This window comes from Panthera tigris, chromosome A2 (genome assembly GCF_018350195.1).
Source record: "Panthera tigris isolate Pti1 chromosome A2, P.tigris_Pti1_mat1.1, whole genome shotgun sequence".
NCBI classification, from domain to species: domain Eukaryota; kingdom Metazoa; phylum Chordata; class Mammalia; order Carnivora; family Felidae; genus Panthera; species Panthera tigris.
Window position 1 is genome coordinate 17408035 of NC_056661.1, and position 20748 is coordinate 17428782.

Consider the following 20748-nt stretch of genomic DNA (forward strand, 5'->3'; position numbering starts at 1 on the left):
CTCAGTCAGTTAAGCATCTGACTCTTGATATCCGCTCGTGTCTTTTTTTTCTTTTAATATTTACTTTTGAGAGAGAGACAGAGACAGAGAGAGACAGAGCACGAACAGGGGAAGGGCAGAGAGAGAGGGAGACACAGAATCCGAAGTAGGTTCCAGGCTCCAAGCTGTCAGCACAGAGCCCGATGCAGGGCTCAAACTCACAAACTGCAAGATAATGACCTGAGCTCAAGTCGGACCCTTAACCGACTGAGCCACCCAGGCACCCCAATATCTGCTCATGTCTTGATCTCAGAGTCAAGAGTTCAAGTCCTGCACTGAGCTCCACATTGGGTGCGGAGCCCACTTCAAAAAAAAAAAAAAAAAAAAAAAAAAAAAGACCAAAATCCAGAACACTGACAAAACCAATCTCAGACAAGGATGTGATGCCCCAGGAGTTCTCATTCAGTGCTGGTGGGAATGCTAAATGGCACAGACACTTTGGAAGACAGTTTGGCAGCTTCTTACAAAACTAAACATACCACTACTATCCAATCCAGCTATTGTGCTCTTTGGTATTTACCTAAATGAGCTGAAAACTAACACTCATGCAAAAACCTACACATGAATGTTTATAGCAGCTTTATTCAAAACTGTCAAAACTTAGAAGCAACCAAGACGTCCTTCAAAAGGTAGATGGATAAACAAACTATAGTACACCTAGACAATGGAGTATTATTGAGCAAGAAAAAGAAATGAGCTACCAGAGATTTGCTATTTAACACTTTGCCTATAGTTAGCAATACTGTATTGTACACTTAAAATTTTGTATTTCTAAGAATTGTTATGTAATTCTAATGTTAAGTGTTCTTACAATAAAATAAAATTTAAAATGAGCTTTCAAGCCATGAAAAGATGTGAAGGAACCTTAAATGAATATTGCTAAATTAAAGAGGCCAATTTGAAAAGACTATAAACTATAGGATTCTAACTATATGACATTCTGGAAAAGGCAAAACAAACTACAGAGACAGTAAAAAGCTCAGTAGTTGAGGCACCTGGGTACCTCAATCAGTTAAGCATCCAACTCTTAATATTGGCTCAGGTCATGATCTCAAAGCTTGTGAGACTGAGCCCTAGCTTCGTGCTGTCAGCATGGAGCCTGCTTAGGATTCTCCCTCTCCTCTCTCTCTGCTTCTCTCTCTCTGCTTCTCTCTCTTTCTCTCTCTCTCTCTCAAAATTAATAAATAAACATTTTTTTAAAAACTAATAATGTATCAATACTGGCTCATCAATTTTGTTTATTTATTTATTTTAGGTAGGCTCCAAGCCCAAAATGGGGCTTAAACTCAAGACCCTGATTTAAGGAGTTGCATCCTCTACTAAGCCAGTCAGGTGCCCTATGGCTCATCAGTTTTGATGACTGTACCACACTAATGCAAGATTAAGGAGGGGAAACTGAGTTGGGAGGGTGGTCATCAGAGGAGGAGGCAGGAGGCTGTATATATGGAAACACTGCATACTTCCCACTCATTTTTCTGTAAACCCAAAACTCCCCCCACCAAAACAAACAAACAAGCAAACAACCCACGACCACCACCACCTCCACATACTGGAAAACTCTTCATTCTGCATTATTACTGTACATGTTATTATAGATTATACATTACTGTACCATCTCACTACCACCACTAGTCTCACTAATACCACTAACACTCTTAATTATAAAACAATCTAACTTGCTATATAAAGTGTGATCTGTAGACCAGCAGGACCAGCATCACCTCATAGATTATCAAATATGGAAAATCTTGGTCCACCCTCTGAACCTTCAGAATCTCCATTAGAACAAGATCCTGAGATACATATGCACACTAAAATCTGAGAAGCCCTAATCTAGAGCTTCAGTTCAGGGGCCACACAGGGCAGGCAGGACAGAAATCAGGGCCCTCCCAAGGTTGTCTTTCCTATAAGGAGACACCCCACTATATCTCTGAAGGTGAACCAGATCTAAACCAAAGCCTAAACTTCCCACAACCACAGGAGACAATACAAAAGCCTGCCTTAGTGGCAAAAGAACCAAAAATTCCTAAGAAATTATGGCCATGGAATACCCCTCATGTGCATTGGCACCCTCATAAATCTGGATAAGCCAAGGACCCTCAAATGGTAAACCTAGTTTGGGATAATCACCAACTAGTAATGCTACAGAATACCTGACAGAAATGTACACCAAGGCTAACTGCAAAATAGCAACAATGTAAGCCAGAAGATACTGGAATGATAAATTCAATATGCTGGAAAAAAATAAAAGAAAACCTACAATTCTATACCCAGAAAAAGTATTTTTCAAGAATGACAGCAAAATACACATACGCACACTTAGAAGCTTTTTTGTGGACAAAGTCTTTGTTGTGGGTTAGATTGTTTTTTGTTTTTTAAGAAATTTCTATGCCCAGTGTGGGGCTTCCAACTCACAATCCCAAGATCAAGAGGGCATGCTCTACCAGTGAGCCAGCCAGGCACCTCTGTAGGTTAAATTCTTGAAGGGGTCTGTACCCAATAAAATTAAGAACCACTTACTTACCAAAATCTTGAGAATCACTCAACCTAACCAGCTTCTCAGTATCCCTAAAATACCACTCAGGCTCTGCTTTAACATGAGTAGTCACAGGAAACTACCACCTAAGGAAGTTCCATTCCGCTTTTCTCTTTAACTTCTACTTGATAGTTCTAGTTCTGCCAAAAAAACAAAATACTAAAACTAATCCCTCTTCCACTTGCCAGATCTTGATATATTTTTAAAAAGCTGCCAACATATTTCTTCTCCAAGTGAAACATCTCTAATTCCTTAAATAGGGCCTCAAGTCACTTAATTTCTACTTTTATCACAAGCCAGACTGTCTTCCTCTGGATAGGCTCTAGATTATCAAGGTCTCTGAAAATGTGGCTCTGAAAAATAACCACAATACCAAAGGTATGAAGTATTATGTTCCCCTCTAAGGGTCCTTATATTTTCAATCCTAAGAATCTATAATCTTCATGCTTCTACCTGACTGAATAATCTCAAAGGCACAGGGGTGCATGTCTGGCTCAGTTAGAGGGGCATACGAGTCTTGATCTCGGGATTGTGAGTTCAAGCCCCACCTTGGGGGTAGAGATTCCTTAAACAAGTATTTTTTTAAAAGTCAACAAGGAAACGTGAAGAACTACTTTAAAGAACAGTTAATGATAAATATTCAGCTCTACTAATTAAAACTTAATGAAAGGAACTGAACCTTTGGTTATGAGTCAATTCAACAAAACACCCCTGAAATACATAAGGCATCCATATGAATCCACTTAGTCAAATTTGTAGAACATTTACAGTCTACATCATGACACCATTATTAAAACAGTGTGTGTCCTCTCTTCTATGTTACAACTTACTTTTTAAAATCATCTGCAGCGCTTATCTGCTATACACCTAGGAGATATATAAATAACTGTGGTATGAAACTGGATGTAGTAAAAACAATACTCAAGATTAAAGTTCAAGTCCTGATTCAGCTACAAATTCGGGATGTGACCTCAAAAAGAAAAAAATTATTCTGGGCCTCAAAGTGGTTGCTTAAGTCCATGAATTTCAACAGCCAATTTACTGTGTGTGTGTGTGTGTGTGTGTGTGTGTGTGTGTGTGTAAATATATATATATATGTATTTTTTTTTCAATGAAACCTAGAGGCAATGCATTTTCCACTGAAAACACCGATACACCATCAAATCCATATGCACCAAAACTATTCTTTGACTTGGATTATTAGACAATACCTTATTAGTATTTTAAAAGGTACTTATCCTCATCACATATCTCTTAATTCTCACAACAACCTGTGAGGAAGGTATGATGAGCACTCTGATTTTATACATAAACAGATTCACTGATTTGGCCCAGACCTCTTAGCTATTATGTGATAGCTGAAGACCCGAATCCTGGTCTTTGACATCTGGTCCAGTACCATTAATACCATAATATAACTGTCTGCCACCAGTAACTGCAGTTTGTTAATTTTGACAAGTCTACCTCAGACCCAGAGCAATTTGTTGTTCAAAGGTGGCCCCCATCCCTGAACTAATGAACTAATAAGCTGGTTGGTTTGCCCATAAGGGACCTCAGCAAGCCTCAGCCATATTAAGTATATACAATTGTTCACAATATCTTTCAATCATTTCTTTTGTTCCTATTATTGTCACCCCCATTTTAGCTTGCTAAAGAACACATGCCTAAGTAGCCTACTGACATGCACTTCTAACTTATACACAGCTCAAGAGAATTACACTAAACAGACAGTGATAGAGTATCAGGCAACTGACTGTATCAGAGAACCTCATTCTTAGTGATCCAATCTTGTCTTCAACTATTACGTATCTGACTATGCAATACTGATGTCACTATTGTGAAAAGCAGATGTTGTTAAAAGTGAAATTTTGGGGCGCCTGGGTGGCTCAGTCGGTTGAGCGCCCAACTTCAGCTCAAGTCATGATCTCACGGTTTGTGAGTTTGAGCCCCACATCGGGCTCACTGCTGTCAGCGCAGAGCCGGCTTCGGATTCTCTGTCCCCCTGTCACTTTGCCCCTCCCCCACTCACACTCTCAAAAATGAATAAACATTTATTAAAAAAATAAATAAGTAGGGGCACCTGGGTAGCTCAGTCAATTGGGTGTCCAACTTTGGCCCCCAGTCTGTGGGTATGAGCCCCATGTTGGACTCTGTGCTGACAGCTAGCCTGAAGCCTGCTTCAGATTCTGTGTCTCCCTCTCTCTCCGTCCATACTCTGCTCACACTGTCTCCCTCTCAAAAATAAACCTTAAAAAAATAAAGAAAAAGAAAAAGAAAGAAAAAAATTTTAATAAATATAAATAAAAAATTTTAAAGTGAATTTTTTCCATCAAAATAGCAATTTTTTATGAGCAATTTTTTTAATTATAATTCTCAATGCTAACAAGGGTCTGATGAGATGGTCTTTAAGTAAGAATGTGCAGTCTTCCAGAAAGAAATTTTGCAAAATGCACCAAAAGCCTTACACTTACGTACCTTCTGACCCAGTAATTAAATATATATTTAAGAATCTATCACAATATGGAGACTTACTGGAATCTAATTGGGACCTTCATACATTACTGCTGTTAAGGTCAAATGGTGCATCCCATTTTATTTTACTTCTTACTTTATTTTATTTTTTAATGTTTATTTTTGAGAAAAAGCATGAGCAGGGGAGGGGCAACAAGAGCAGAGGACAAAGGATCCAAAGTGAGCTCTGTGCTGGCTGACAGCAGCAAGTCAATGTGTGACTCGAACTCATGAACCATGAGCTCATGACCTGAACTGAAGTTGGAACGCTCAACTGACTGAGCCATCCAGGTGCCCCTGGTGCATCCACTTTTAAAAACACTTTTAGTCTGGTAGTTACTGAAGAGATGAAACAGAATTAATTACCATATAATCCAGCAATTCCATTCTTAAGTATATAACCAAGAGATATGAAAACATACATCCACACAAAAACTTGTACATGAATGTTTATAGTAGTATTCACATAGCTAAAAATAGAAACAATTCAAATATCAATCAACTTATGGATAAACACAATGTAGATATCCAGACAATGGAAAATTATGTGCCCATAAAAAGGAATGAAGTACTGATACATGCTACAAGATGAATCGACCTTGAAAACAGTATACTAACTGAAAGATGTAGGTACAAAAGGCCACCTATTATAATTCTATTTACATGAAATGGCCAGAATAGGCAAATCTGTAAAGAAAGTAGACTAGTGGTGGCCAGGGGTTATGGGGGAGAAAGCAGGGAAGTGATTGCTAATGCATACTAAGTTTCTTTTGGAGTGATGAAATATTCAAAAATTAGATACCAATGATGATAGAATGACTTAGTAAATATACTAAAACCAATGAATGTGTAAATTTTGTGTTGTGTAAATCATCTCAATAAATGTTTCTAAAAAAGAAAATCTATCATAATAAAATCTGAAATATAAACAGATCCTTATGCATAAAACAGCCCAAGATGAAAAACATGTCTTTATGCAATAACAAGGAAAAAATAAAATCAGAACCTGTCAATAGGATGCAACATTATGCAACCATTAAAGATTAAAGTTTTTTTAAAAGGTTATTTCTTTGAGAGCACACACGAGTGTGGAAGGGGCAGAGAGAAAGGGAGACAGAGAATCCCAAGAAGGCTCCACACTCAGCACAGAGCCTGATATGGGGCTCGATCCCATGAAACAGATTACAACCTGAGCCAAAACCCATATTTATTAAAAGCTATTGGGTCACCTGGATGTCTCAGTCGGTAAAGCATCGGACTCTGGCTCAGGTCATGATCTCACGGTTCATGAGTTCGAGCCCCACCTCAGGCTCTGTGCTGACAGCTCAGAGACTGGTGCCTGCTTCAATTCTGTGTGTGTCTCTCTCTGCCCCTCCCCACTCACACTATGTGTCTCTCCCTCTCTCCCTCTCCCTTTCTCTCTCTCTCTCTCGCAAAAATAAACAAACATTAAAAAATGTATTTTTAAAAAAGCTATTTAATCTTTGGGGCACCTGGGTGGCCCCACAGATCACATCTTAATTAAATAGGGCAGACTTAATAATACAGGTATATCCCATATCCCTTTACTTCACTACTAGTGCTGAGAAATGGATTAGAGAAGGAACAATTACATGCTCTTGCTTTCTTCATCCATATAACCATGCAGCCTGTGGCTACTTTCAGAAATTTCTAATTTGGCCTAGCCACCATAGTTATCTTGATTACTGTTGGCACTAAATTTATTATTTTAGCACTAAATTTTTAACAATGAATACAGTAATTCTCAGCAACCCCATAATTTACATATATTATTCACCACTACCATTGCAATTCTTCAAGAAATCACTTTAATAATATAAATTTGCTACTCTTCCCTTTTTTGAAGAAGAGAATGCTTTTTAAAAGCATTTCTTCATATCTACTAATGAAAGGTAGACAGAACAATAAAAATAGAACAGGTCAGATCCTGCCCTTTGACAGCCAATGTTTTGTCTTTCTTGTCTCTCTGTGATTTAGTGATAAGAAGGAAAATGAAAATGAGCAAGCTTAAGTTTACCCAAGAAATAATGCAAACACAAAATTACCAACATAACCAATCATATTATCTTAAATACTCCTAGGTTCATGAATGAACAATTCTGTGAATGAGGACAGAACACATTTCCAGAACATGTATCCCATAGAGAATACATAAAACCAAATTAATATTCCCATTCCAACACACAGAAGTTTATAATATAAAGTATTCTGGAGGTGCCTAACTGGCTCAGCTGGAAGAGCATGCAACTCTTGATCTTGGGATCATGAGTTTGAGCCTCACACTGAGTGTAGTAGAGATTACTTAATTTTACTTAGTAAAACTTAAAAAAAAAAAAAAAAAAAAAAAAAAAACCTGCAATCCCTATCGAAATACCACCAGTATTTTTCACAGAGCTAGAACAAACAATCCTAAAATTTGTATGTGACCACAAAAGACCCCAAATAGCCAAAGCAATCCTGAAAAAAGAAAAACAAAACTGGAGGCATCATAATTTTGGATTTCAAGCTATATTACAAAGCTGCAGTCATTAAGACAGTAGGACACTGGCACAAAAACAGACACAGAGATCAATGGAATAGAATGGAGAACCCAGAAATAGACTGAAACCTGTATGGTCAACTAATCTTCAACAAAGCAGGAAAGAATAGCCAATGAAAAAAAGACGGTCTCTCCAACAAACGGTGATGGGAAAACTGGACAGCGACATGCAGAAGAATGAAACTGGACCACTTTCTTACACCATGAACAAAAATAAATTCAAAATGAATGAAAGACTTAAATGTGAGACAAGAAACCATCAAAATCCTGAAGGAGAAAACAGCAACCTCTCTGACCTCAGCCAGAGCAACTTCTTACTAGACACAAAACAAACATGAACTATTGAGACTTCATCAAGATAAAAAGCTTCTGCACAGCAGAGGAAACAATCAACAAAACTAAAAGGCAGCCTACAGAATGGGAGAAGATATTTGCAAATGACATATCTGTAAAGGGTTACTGTCCAAAATCTATAAAGAACTTATCAAACTCAACACCCAAAAAACAAGTAACCCAGTTAAGAAATGGGCAGAAGACACAAATAAACATTTTTCCAAAGAAGACATCCAGATGGCTAACAGACACATGAAAAGATGCTCAACATCACTCATCATCAGGGATATACAAATCAAAACCACAATGAGATACCACCTCACACCTGTCAGAATGGCTAAAATTAACAATACAAGAAACAACAGATGTTGGCAAGGATGCGGAGAAAGCGGAACCTTATTAAAGAAAGGGGAATCCTCTTGCATTATTGGTGGGAATGCAAACTGGTGCAGCCTCTTTGGAGACCAGTATGGAGGTTCCTCAAAAAACTAAAAATAGAGCTACCCTATGATCCAGCAATGGCACTATTAGGTGTTTACCCAAAGGATACAAAAATACAGATCCAAAGGAGTACATGCACCCCAATGTTTATAGCAGCATTATCAAAAATAGCCAAACTATGGAGAGCCCAAAAGTCCATCAACTAATGAATGGATAAAGAAGACGTAGTATAAACACACACACACACATACACACACACACACACACACACACACACACACACACACACACACAGGAATATTACTCAGCTATCAAAAAGAATGAAATCTTGGGGCGCCTGTGTGGCTCAGTCGGTTGAGCGTCCAACTTCAGCTCAGGTCATGATCTCACAGTCCGTGGGTTGGAGCCTCACGTCAGGCTCTGTGCTGACAGCTCAGAGCTTAGAGGCTGCTTTGGATTCTGTGTCTCCCTCTCTCTCTGCCCCTCCCCTGCTCATGCTCTGTCTCTCTCTGTCTCAAAAATAAATAAAAACATTTTTAAAAATTTTTTTAAAAATAAAAAAAGAATGAAATCTTGGGGTGCCTGGGTGGCTCAGTTGGTTAAGTGTCTGACTTCGGCTCAAGTTATGATCTCACAGTTCATGAGTTCAAACCTAGCATTGGGCTACGTGCTGACAGATCAGAGAGCCTGGGGCCTGCTTTGGAATCTGTGTCTCCCTCTCTCTGCCCCTCTCACATTCATACTCTGTCTCTCTCTGTCTCTCAAGAATAAATAAACATTTAAAAAAATTAAGGGGGGCCTGGGTGGCTCAGTCGGTTGAGCGTCTGACTTCAGCTCAGGTCATGATCTCGCAGTTCATGAGTTCGAGCCCCATGTCGGGCTCTGTGCTGACAGCTCAGAGCCTGGAGCCTGTTTCAGATTCTGTATTTCCCTCTCTCTCTGCCCCTCCCCCACTCATGCTCTGTCTCTCTCTGTGTGTCAAAAATAAATTAAAAAAAATTTTTTTAAAACACATTTAAAAAAATTAAGGGGCACCTGGGTGGCTCAGTCAGTTGGGCATCTGACTTCAGCTCAGGTCATGATCTCGCAGTTCATGAGTTCGAGCCCCATGTCGGGCTCTGTGCTAACAGCTCAGAGGCTGGAGCCTGCTTCACATTCTGTGTCTCCCTCTCTCTCTGGCCCTGCCCTGCTTGTGCACTCGCTCTCTTGCTCTCTCTCAAAACTGAATAAACGTTAAATTTTTTTTTTAATTTTTAAAAAATGAATGAAATCTTGTCATTTGCAATGAGATAGATGGAGCTAGAATGCATTTGGTAAGTTAGATAAGTCCATCAGAGAAAACAAATACCGTGTAATTTCACTCATATGTGGAATTTAAGAAACAAAACAGATGAACATATGGGAAAGAGGGGGGGAAACCACAAGAGACTCTTAATGATAGAGAACAAACTACGGGTGGACAGAGGGAAGTGAGTGGGAGTTGGGATGGATGGGTGATGGGTACTAAGGAGAGCACCTATTGTGATGAGCACTGGGTGTTGTATGTAAGTGATGAATCACTGAATTTTACTCCGAAACCAATACTGCACTGTATGTTAACTAGCTAAAATTTAAGTTAAAAAAAAAAAAACAAAAAAACAAAAACAACTTCTGAGTTAACAAAGTAACAAAGAGTAACTAGAGGCAAGTGTACAGAGGAGACACAGAAGAAAGAAGAATTAACTTTCTTGAACCTCAGGAAACATTTTATAATAGGTAAAATAGTCTTAACAATACCCCACTTTTCTTCTGTGCCATTTTGCGACATTATGCTACAATGAACTCTACTACAATGGCATTTTTATCCCAGAGTTGTTAACTGACTATACATTTGGTAATAGGGGGAAGAAAATGAAATACAAGTCACAGTCTCTGACTTCAAGAGGATCTTGATCCAGTGAAAAGCATACATAGTAAAACATAATGTGGAAATGCAAAGAATTCACACATATACAAAACTCTTAAAGATAATAAATTCAGCAAGGTTTGAAAAACACCACATCAGTAAACAAAAATCAGTTGTATTTCTATGCACTAGCAATTAGCAATCCAAAAATGAAATTAAGAAAACAGTTCCATTTACCACAGCATCAAAAAGAATAAAATGCTTAGCAATAAATGTAACCAAAGTGCAAGCCTTGTCCACTGAAATCTATAAAACATTACTGAGAGAAATTAAAGAAGACGTAAATAAATGGAAAGATATTCCATGTCCATGGACTGGAAGACAGCATTGTTAAGATGGCAATTCACTCTAAGGTGATCTATAAATTTAATGCAGTCCCTGTCAAAATTCCAACTGTCTTTTATGCAGAAATCAACAAGCCGATCCTAAAATTCATACAGAAATGCATGGGATCCAGAATACCCAAAACAATCTTGAAAAGAACACAGTTGGAAGACTCACACCTCTTGATTTCAAAACATACTATAATGTCTACGGTAATCAAGACAGTGTGGTACTGGCATAAGGATAGACATGTAAGTCAATGGAACAGAATTCAGAGTCCAAAAATAACCCCCCACATCTAAGGTCAGGAGATTTTCAAAATGAGTGCCAAGACAATTCAATGAGAAAGAAAAGTCTTTTCAACAAACAGTACAAGAACAACTGGATATCCACATGCAAAAAAATTAAGAATTTGGACCTCTCCCTTACATCATATATAAAAAATAACTCAAAATGCACCAAAAACCTAAATGTATCAACTAAAACTATAAAAGAAAAATAGGCAGAAATCTTTGTGATCTTACAGTAGGCAAGAGATCCTTAGTTGTGACACCTAAAGCACAAGCAACCATGAAAGAAACAAATAAAATAGACTTCATCAAAATTAGAAAGTTTCTCTTTCTCTCCCTCTCTGAAAAATAAGTAAAACTAAAAATTTTAAAAAAACTACAAAGTTTTGTGCTTCAAAGATACTTTAAAAAAAAGAAAACCCACAGAATAGAGAAAATATTTGCAAATCATGTATTTAATGAGGTACGTGTGTCTAGAATATAAAGAATTCTTATAATTCCAAAATAAAAACAAAGACCCTAACTCGCAATGGGCAAAGGACCTTAATACTTACTTCCTTAAAGGAGATCTACAAATAGGCAATAAGTACATCAGTCATCAGGGAAATCAAAATCACAATGAGGTATCACTTCACACTCACTACGATGGAATCAAAAACATATAACAAATTGGTGGCTGCCAGAGGCAGAGGGGTGGTAGGTGGGAAAAATAGGTGAAGGGGGTCAAAAGGTGATGATGATGATGATGATGATGATGATGATGATGATAGGAAGGAAGGAAGGAAGGAAGGAAGGAAGGAAGGAAGGAAGGGAGGGAGGAAGGGAGGAAGAAGGGAGACACTAATGAACAAGACTGGCCAGCGAGCAGAAAGTGACTAACAAATCTGGAGGAATCATTTCAAGTGCAAGCAGTAAAGAGTAACTGAGAAATATTTTGAACAACCGTAAGCTATTAAAATTCAGACACTACCCAGCACCAAGTCAAGGATATTGGCTGTCACAGCCATTTTAAAATAGGCTTTTTTTTCTATCGACAGATTAAATCTGGATAGGTTAAACTGTCTCAGCGTGAAGACACATTAATGGATACGGTATGTAATAAAAAAAAAAAAAAGTTTTTAATTTTTTAAAGACTTATAATAGCCAAGTATTTGTGAGGATGTAGAAAAACTGGACCCCTCATATGTTGCTAATGGGAACATAAAATGGTATGGCCACTATAGAAAGCAGTCTACAGTTCCTCAAAAGGTTAAATATAGAGTTACCATATGACCCAGTAATTCCACTCCTAGGTATATACCCAAGAGAAATAAAAACATATGTCCACACAAAAACTTGTACATAAATGTTCATAGAGGCATTATCATAACAGCTAAAAAGTGGAAACAACCCACTGATGAAAGAACAAAACACCCATACAATGGTGTACTACTCAGCCATAAAAAGGAATGATGTACTGATATGTACTACAATATGAATGAAGGATGAACCTTGAAAACACACTAATGAAAAAAGCCAGACACAGAAGGCCATATATTGTATGATTCCATTTATAGGTTACATCCAGAATGGGCAAATCCATCAACAGAAATTAGACTTGTGATTGCCAGGGATGGAAGTGGGGGGAGGATGGGAAATGACTGCTTATGGGTTTGGGATCTCTTCTGGGGATGATGCAAATGTTCTAGAATCATATAGTGGTGATGGCTGCACAACACTGAATACACCAAAAACCAAAATGACTCGTATACTCTAACATGATAAATTTTATGATGTGAATTATACCTTTTTTTTTTAACCTAGAATAACATATGCCCAAAGATATATATTGGTGAAAACACCGAAGAGGAATACTTGACCAGACTAAGAAAATGGTCACAAAGGCTTTCTAAAGCTGATACCTGAGCTGATACCAAGGAAAAAAGTCTGTAAGTCTGTCTTGCCCCATACCCTCTCCCTTTCCCACTCCTCCTTAAATTCAGAAATCATTTACCTATCATCCAAAGGAACATTTATATGCCCAATACAAACTATTTCAATGAAAATATGTTCTACCTATAAAAAAATGAACGAGGGTTCTTGAATTGTCCCAGTGTATTTCTATTCCTAACAGGGAAAATGAGTTAACCAAATGAACATCTGAATAAGAATTTGTTTAACAAAAACAGAGCTCAGAGAGAGGAGTCACTTTAGGAAGCAACATTTTTCTTAAGGGTCTCTAACCTCTACTCCCACTCACCACTATCCCCAATCTCCCTAAATGCTTCATTCTTTAAATTATATTCCCTAAGAGCTTTAAGTTTTTCCACAACAGTTCCAACATGTATGGGGGGAAGGGGAGAGATAATGAGATAAAAGGCGTAACTATTTCACATGTGAATCATAAGTCAGAACCTATACTTTGTGATAATAAGCAATCATATAGCCTAACTTCAATCAATAATCAATAACTACCATTAGAAATAACTAGCTGTGACTTCAGAGTTTAAGATGTGAAATATTTTAATTATTATTTTGCACACAAACTAGAGTAGAAACTGAGAACCAAAACCTTTGAAAACACTTAAGTAATAAAAGTCAGAAGCAAGGAGAAAATTAAGTTTTGTCTCTAATTACATACTACTAGGAACTGATCATGGCACTCTCTAGGTGAACATTTTCTTAACCTATTCAAATCAAAATATAGAAAGAACATATCAAAATTACAGATATAGGAAGGGTAACAAAGGCACAGGATAACAGAATCAGGATTCAAAAAGTCTCCTTTGGAACAACAGACAGAAATTGGACTTACAGAAAGAAAATAGGTGTAAAAAAGTCCAACACAGAATCAGAAAGCCAACCAATCAAGAATGAAGATTTGTGCCTGTTGGTTAAGCATCCCACTTCAGCTGAGGTCATGATTTTGTGGCTGATGAGTTCGAGCCCTGCGTCGGGCTCTGTGCTGAGAGCTCAGAACCTGGAGCCTGCTTCAGATCTTTGTCTCCCTCTCTCTGCCCCTTCCCCGCTCACACTCTGTCTCTCTCTCAAAAATAAACATTTTTTAGGGGCGCCTGGGTGGCTCAGTTGGTAAGTGTCCGACTTCGGCTCAGGTCATGATCTTGCGGTCCATGAGTTCAACCCCTGCGTCAGGCTCTGTGCTGACAGCTCAGAGCCTGGAGTCTGTTTCAGATTCTGTGTCTCCCTCTCTCTCTGACCCTCCCCCGTTCATGCTCTGTCTCTCTCTGTCTCAAAAACAAATAAACATTAAAAAGAATTAAAAAAAGAAACATTTTTTAAAAATTAAAAAAAGAAAAGAATGAAGATTTGGGTTAACACAGCTCTAGAGAAAAAGACCTAGAGGTGAGCTTACTGACAAACAAGTATAAGCTAACACTGAAAAGTGGATATTGAAAGAAAGAAAACAATTATTTTACTTATTTTTTTTAACGTTTACTTATTTTGAGAAAGAGAGAGTGCAAGTGGGGGAGGGGGCAGAGAGAAAGAGGGAGAGAGAGAGAATCCCAAGCAGGCTCCGTGCTGTGAGCACAGAGCGTGATGTGGGGCTCAATCCCACAAACTGTGCGATCACGACCTGAGCCAAAATCAAAGTCCAATGCTTAACCAACTGAGCCACTCAGATGCCCTGAAAAAAATTATTTTAAGGCACCAATGACGAAAAAGTGGTAAGCTCCCCAAGGGAAGGGATCATTCTGAATTCCTTAATCACTTCATTTCTAGGGCTTAACACAATACCTGGATCAGACCATACGATCTGTAGCATGTCCACAAGTCGATGCCCAACATAATAAAAGGTTTAGAAAGCACATTTCATAAGAGGTGGCTAGGGGAAAAAACTGTTTAGTCTGGAAAAAACTTAAGTGAGACAAAATAATTCCAGAAAAGGAATTATACTTGCTGTCAACATTGTCAAAAGTTAAAAAAAAAAAATCTAAAAACCAGGAACTTCTTTAATTAAAAGGAGCAATCCCACCAAGAAGGGATAAAGGAGGACCTGTAGTTAAGATACTTGATAGGAAGAGTCTGCTTTGCATGGGATCAAGCATAGCACTAGGAGTGAGACTAGGTCATCAATTCCAGCTGCCGTCACTCACTTCCTGTTTGGCCAAGGGCAAATGACATCACCTCTCCACTTAAGCTAAAAAACAATAATTTAAAATACCAATATTACAGGAGTATAATTTGAATTAGTTAACAATTGCAAAATACTTGGGAAATTTACTTTATGTGATAACGAAAACTGCATTTTCCTACTTTACACATACACTAAGGCTGAATAGTTAAATAAATCTATTATAAATAACAAGAGCCAAGTTTCTCACTGTCAGAGAAAGAAGTTACAAAGAGGCAAGGAGAGGAATGCTGGAATAAACCTGTGGTACTGGACTAGAGTCAGAGAGACCAGTATGAGTGCATGTTCACATTCATATCCAGACAGATATGGAAATAAACACAAACATGTATGTACACCTGGGCCAGTACACACACACGTATTTCCTAGCTCTGCCCTCTAGGATGGCCTAGAAGCAGTGACAGCTCAGTATTAGCGAGCACACCTAGTTCATTTAGAAACCAGATCCTGGTTTCTAAATATTTTCTTCCAATAAAAGAAACCAGGGCTCCTTGGAGAAATGGCTGATTCTAGGGCTGGGGCAGGGAAATACAAGACTGGAGCACCTTGCAGCATCAGGAAGTAAAAAGTGCTCCAAAAAAATGAAAAGAGGAACATATCAAAAACACCTAAGTGTCAAATGGCCAAAGGCAGAAGAATGTGAGCAACGACGTACAGTATTACAACCCAAAGAAAAAAATAAATATTCGTGAATCCATACTGATATAAATGAGTAACGAAATAAACCAGGGGCAGGGGTAGATGGGAGTGTACAATCTTTCTTACAGAAGAATTCCAAATAATAAATGTAGAAGGAATGAGGGAAATAGAAAGTCACCACTACAATTATACACTAATTGCTGCCGCAGGCAAATTTCACTAATGAATGCTAAAATTAGTGGATGAAACTCAGATCTTTGTATAGCCTCACCGAACCTCCCCGCAAATAGTTATGAATCACTGTGGGTGATTTGAACTCAGACACAAATTCTTTGACACTCATTCCTTCAAGAGGTAGAGCTTCATTTCCTTCCCCCAGAAATGGGCTTGACTTGATGACTCATTTCTAGCTTCTAACAAATAAAGTAAGGAAATGGAAAAACAGTCACTTTAGTGAAACCAAGAAGATACTACCTTAATCAAATTATCAGGTTAACATCAGTAATAAGTCACATTGATATCAGATATCCCCTGATATGCAATATGATGTGACAAGAAGGGCATACCACCTCTGGTATTCTTCCCCAAAATGCACAACTTCAGGCTAATCATGAGAAAATACCAGAAAACCCAATTCAGGAACATTCTACAAATAACTGCTACTCTTCAAAGGTGTCAAGGAGAAGCTAAGAAACTGTCACAGATTGTCAGAAACTAGGGAAATAAGACATCTAAATACAATGTGGTATCCTGGATCAGATCCTATAATAGAAAAAGAGCATCACTCTGGAAAAACTAGGGAAATGAGAGAAAAGCCTATAATTTACTTCATAATATGGAACTAATACTCATTTCTCTTTTTTAAGTTTATTTTTATTTTATTTATTTTGAAAGAGAAATAGAGAGCAACTGGGGGAGGGGCAGAGAGAGAGAGAGAGAGAGAGAGAGAGACAAAATCCCAAGCAGGCTGTCAGTGCAGAGGCCGAGGTGGGGCTCAAACTCATGAACCATGAGATCATGACCTGAGCCGAAGTCAAGAGTCAGACCCTTAACCAAATGAGCCACCCAAGCACCCCAACTAATATTGGTTTCTTAATTTTGATAAATGTATCATGGTTACATAAAATGTTAACATTAAGGAAAGCTAGATGAAGTTTTGTACTATCTTTACAACTCTTCTGTAAACAAAGTTACTCAAAATAAAATATTTTCTTATTTTTTTTAATGTTTAAGTTTTGAGAGAGAAAGAGTGTGCATGCTATGTGAGCAGCAGAGGAACAGAGAGAAGGGGAGAGAGAATCCCAAACAGGCCCCCATGCTGTCATCACAGAGCCTGATGCGGGGCTTAATCCCAAGAACCATGAAATGACCTGAGCTGAAATCAACAGTCAACACTTAATCCACTGAGCCACTCAGGCCTGCCTCAGTTTCCTTCTCAAATGGACCAAATAAAATGAACCACCAAGATGACTTCCATGGGTCAAAATGCTTCTCAAGATTTTCTTACATTTTAAGGAAACATAAAACCTGCACATCAACTAACCATGCTTAATATTTAAAAAAAAGAAGGAGGGGTGCCTGGGTGGCCCATTCAGTTAAATGTCTGACTTTGGCTCAGGTCATGATCCCTGCACTGGGCTCTGTGCTGACAGCTCAGAGCCTGGAGCCTGTTTCAGATTCTGTGTCTCCCTCTCTCTCTGCCCCTCACCCGCTAGCAGTGGCTCTCTCTCTCTCTCTCCCTCTCTCTCAAATATAAACAAACATTTTTTAAAAAATAATAAAAATAGGGGCGCCTGGGTGGCTCAGTCGGTTGAGCGTCCGACTTCAGCTCAGGTCACGATCTCACGGTTCGTGAGTTCGAGCCCCGCATCAGGCTCTGGGCTGATGGCTCAGAGCCTGGAGCCTGCTTCCAATTCTGTGTCTCCCTCTCTCTCTGCCCCTCCCCCATTCATGCTCTGTCTCTCTCTGTCTCAAAAATAAACATTAAAAAAAAATTAAAAAACAAAAAACAAAAAAAAACAAGAAAAATAATAAAAATAAAAAAGAAGAAGGGGGTGCCTGGTTGGTTCAGTCAGTGGAGCATATACATGACTCTTGATCTCAGAGTCATGAGTTTGAGCCCCATGTTGGGGGCAGAGATTACTTAAAATAATAATAATAAAAAAGGGGGGGAAAGAAGAGGAGGAGAAGAAGGAAGAGAAGGAGAAAGAGGACGAGGACAATGGAGAAAAGCAATGCCTAAATTTGAAGTGTCAACCTCACAAATTTAAAGAGATAAAAGACGGATCACCAAATTCAAAAACAAAATTGGGAAAAAGAACAAGACACTGAAATCAAAAAGAACTCAGTCTCTCTGACTAAAGCTAACCCACCTAACCTGATGTAAGAAAGAGATTCAAACCACACAAGTCCCCCTTCACACAGGGGAACACGTACTTCCATACAGACCCCCAATCCGTAACTGAAATAAATATCACAAGGCAGTATCTCTCCCAGCTCTCAAATCATTTCAAGCAAGCTTGGGAAACCTGTCCTACTCTCCCCTGAAAGCCAGAGTATGTAATTTAAAAAGTTTTCATACCCTCAAAAAAACAAAAAGTAAAGATAGACCTAAGCCACCTAGACATAATAAAATCCAGGTGCTTCCTTCACTGTCAAGCAAACAATGGAAAATGATGTTAACATGTAATGTAAGGTTATTTGTAATTTTGAGAATTTTAACACAGATAAATATATGCTGAGATGACAGATATATGAAGAGAATAACTTACACACACACACACACACACACACAACTGAGACAAAGTGGGAAAATGTTTTTAGAATCTTCCCAGCACTGTCAAACATCAATATATGTGTTCATACAATTGGGAGAAGAAGGAAGACTCACTAGGTTTCAGTAACTTGATTAAAACATCCGCCTAAAGGGGTGTCTGGGTGGCTCAGTCGGTTAAGCGGCCGACTTCGGCTCAGGTCATGATCTCGCGGTCTGTGAGTTCGAGCCCCGCGTCGGGCTCTGTGCTGACAGCTCAGAGCCTGGAGCCTGTTTCAGATTCTGTGTCTTCCCCTCTCTGCCCCTCCCCCATTCATGCTCTGTCTCTCTCTGTCTCAAAAATAAATAAACGTTAAAAAAAAAAAATCCGCCTAAAAACATCCAGGGCCCTTAGTTCCCATTCTATAATCAACTGCCTTTTTATTACTGATTTGGCTGCCCAGAAACAAAGGAGGTGCCAGTGGATAATTAATTCCAATTGTGTACATGGCACTTTATACTTTCCATGTAAATAAACTGGTATCTGGTTTATCAGTCTCTAGCGAGATTACTTTGCATGAATAAATTCTCAAGCACTTGAGTCACCCCAGTGTGAATCAAAAATTTCAAGTTTCTGAACTACTGGGGGGAGGGGAGGGCAGAGAGGGTCAGAGAGACCTTGATATGGATGCCACTTCTGATACTTAACTATCTGTGTGACTCCTTATTCCTGTCAGTCTCAATTTCCCCATCTGTAAATAAATACCTACTAGTGCCCGGAAGATAGCAAGTGCTCAAAAGGTGACAGCTTTATTATTTTTAAGCCAAACGTGAGAGGAAGACTACCAATGATAGAGAAACATTTCATTTGAAAAGTAGCCTGAACCATCAAACCACTTCAAGTTTTGAAAGACACTGGGGGGGGGGGGGGGGGGGGGGGGGAGATGTGCCATCCCAGAGAGGTGTGAGAAGAGCAAAGTTAAAAAGTTTCAAGTACCGGCTGCCCTGTACAGTTCTCGCTTAGCAACTCCAATGTTGTCTACCAAACACCCAGCCGGTAATAGTTAGAGCATGACAACTGTTCACTCTAAATCCATGTGCTCAGCTTGGATTCAGGACTGATTTATAAAAATAGCTGTTGCTGCTGCTCTTTGAATCTCTTTGAGCTGATGACTGGGCAGTGTTACCCTATAGGCCTAGAGCAGCTGTATTCCCTCACCACACCCATTTCTCTGCCTACCCAGCCGAGCTGACGGCACCCCCCCCCCCATCTCTGCAGCATACTATTCTCCCTCTTCCTGGGCTGAGTGAGCAAATTACAAGCACAAATATCCCCTGATGCAATGCCACAACCATCCCTGGGAAAGCGCAGTGGCAGTTGCCAAAAGCTCAGCAGCAGGGAAACGGGCGGGAGAGACACACACACACACACACACACACACACACACACACACACACAGACGAAACACTGCAATGCTATGCAGCCAGGGAGAGGGAATCGAGAGGCCCTAGGGAGCAATACTGTAACCGAACCAGAGGAGGGAAAGGAGAAAGGGGGTTTCCAGAAGAAAGCTGGGTAACACTAACCTTCCCGAGAAGCACGTTTCACCCCAGGTTTGGGTCCTAAAACACAAAACGAGGCGTAATCACTGCCTCCTCCGAAAAGAAATAAATGCATTTAATTTACACGTTCCTGGGTGGAAGCAAAAACCCCAACGTTCCCCCACGGGGTAATTTCACCAAAAAAGAGTTCAGGCAACACACCAGCGGAGAACCTGGTCCAAGTGCTAAACCACCATCTCGGTTCGGGGTAACGTTTCCAACTGCCCCCTCCCGGTCCCCGTCCCAATCCTCCCATCCCCATACTTACTTCGCCGTCTCGCAGCCACACACTTAGTCCCCCAACCCAACGCTTAGTCTGCCCAGTGCCGGAGAGGACGCACGCAGGGAGCCTAGGCTGGGGCCCGGTTCTCCAGACCGCCCCTCAGCCCCGCCCGTAACCCCGGACTGGGCACGCTCTCTAGCTCGCATCAGCTCCACCTCAACTGACCCCCACAAAGCCTCACGGAACGACCTCTGAGTTTTCCTACGTCCCCGAGCCCCACCCAGGGCCCCCGAACGCAGCCGACCCTCGCTCCCCGAACGCAGCCCCATCCCGAGCCCGAGGCGTGCCGCTCAGCCCCACGCTCCAGACGCCCGAAGCCGGTCCTCTCAGCCCGCTCGGCCCCAAGGGGCCCCGGGATCGC

General features: G+C 39.7%; 1 protein-coding gene across 1 annotated transcript in view; it reads right to left on the bottom strand.

Annotated features, from left to right (window-relative positions):
* MAP4 (microtubule associated protein 4) overlaps positions 1–20748 on the bottom strand; it is a 193728-nt gene that overhangs the window by 172280 nt on the left and 700 nt on the right. Inside the window, 1 exon segment of the mRNA XM_042978817.1 lies at positions 20090–20125. The gene's annotated coding sequence lies outside the window, so the exon portion shown is untranslated.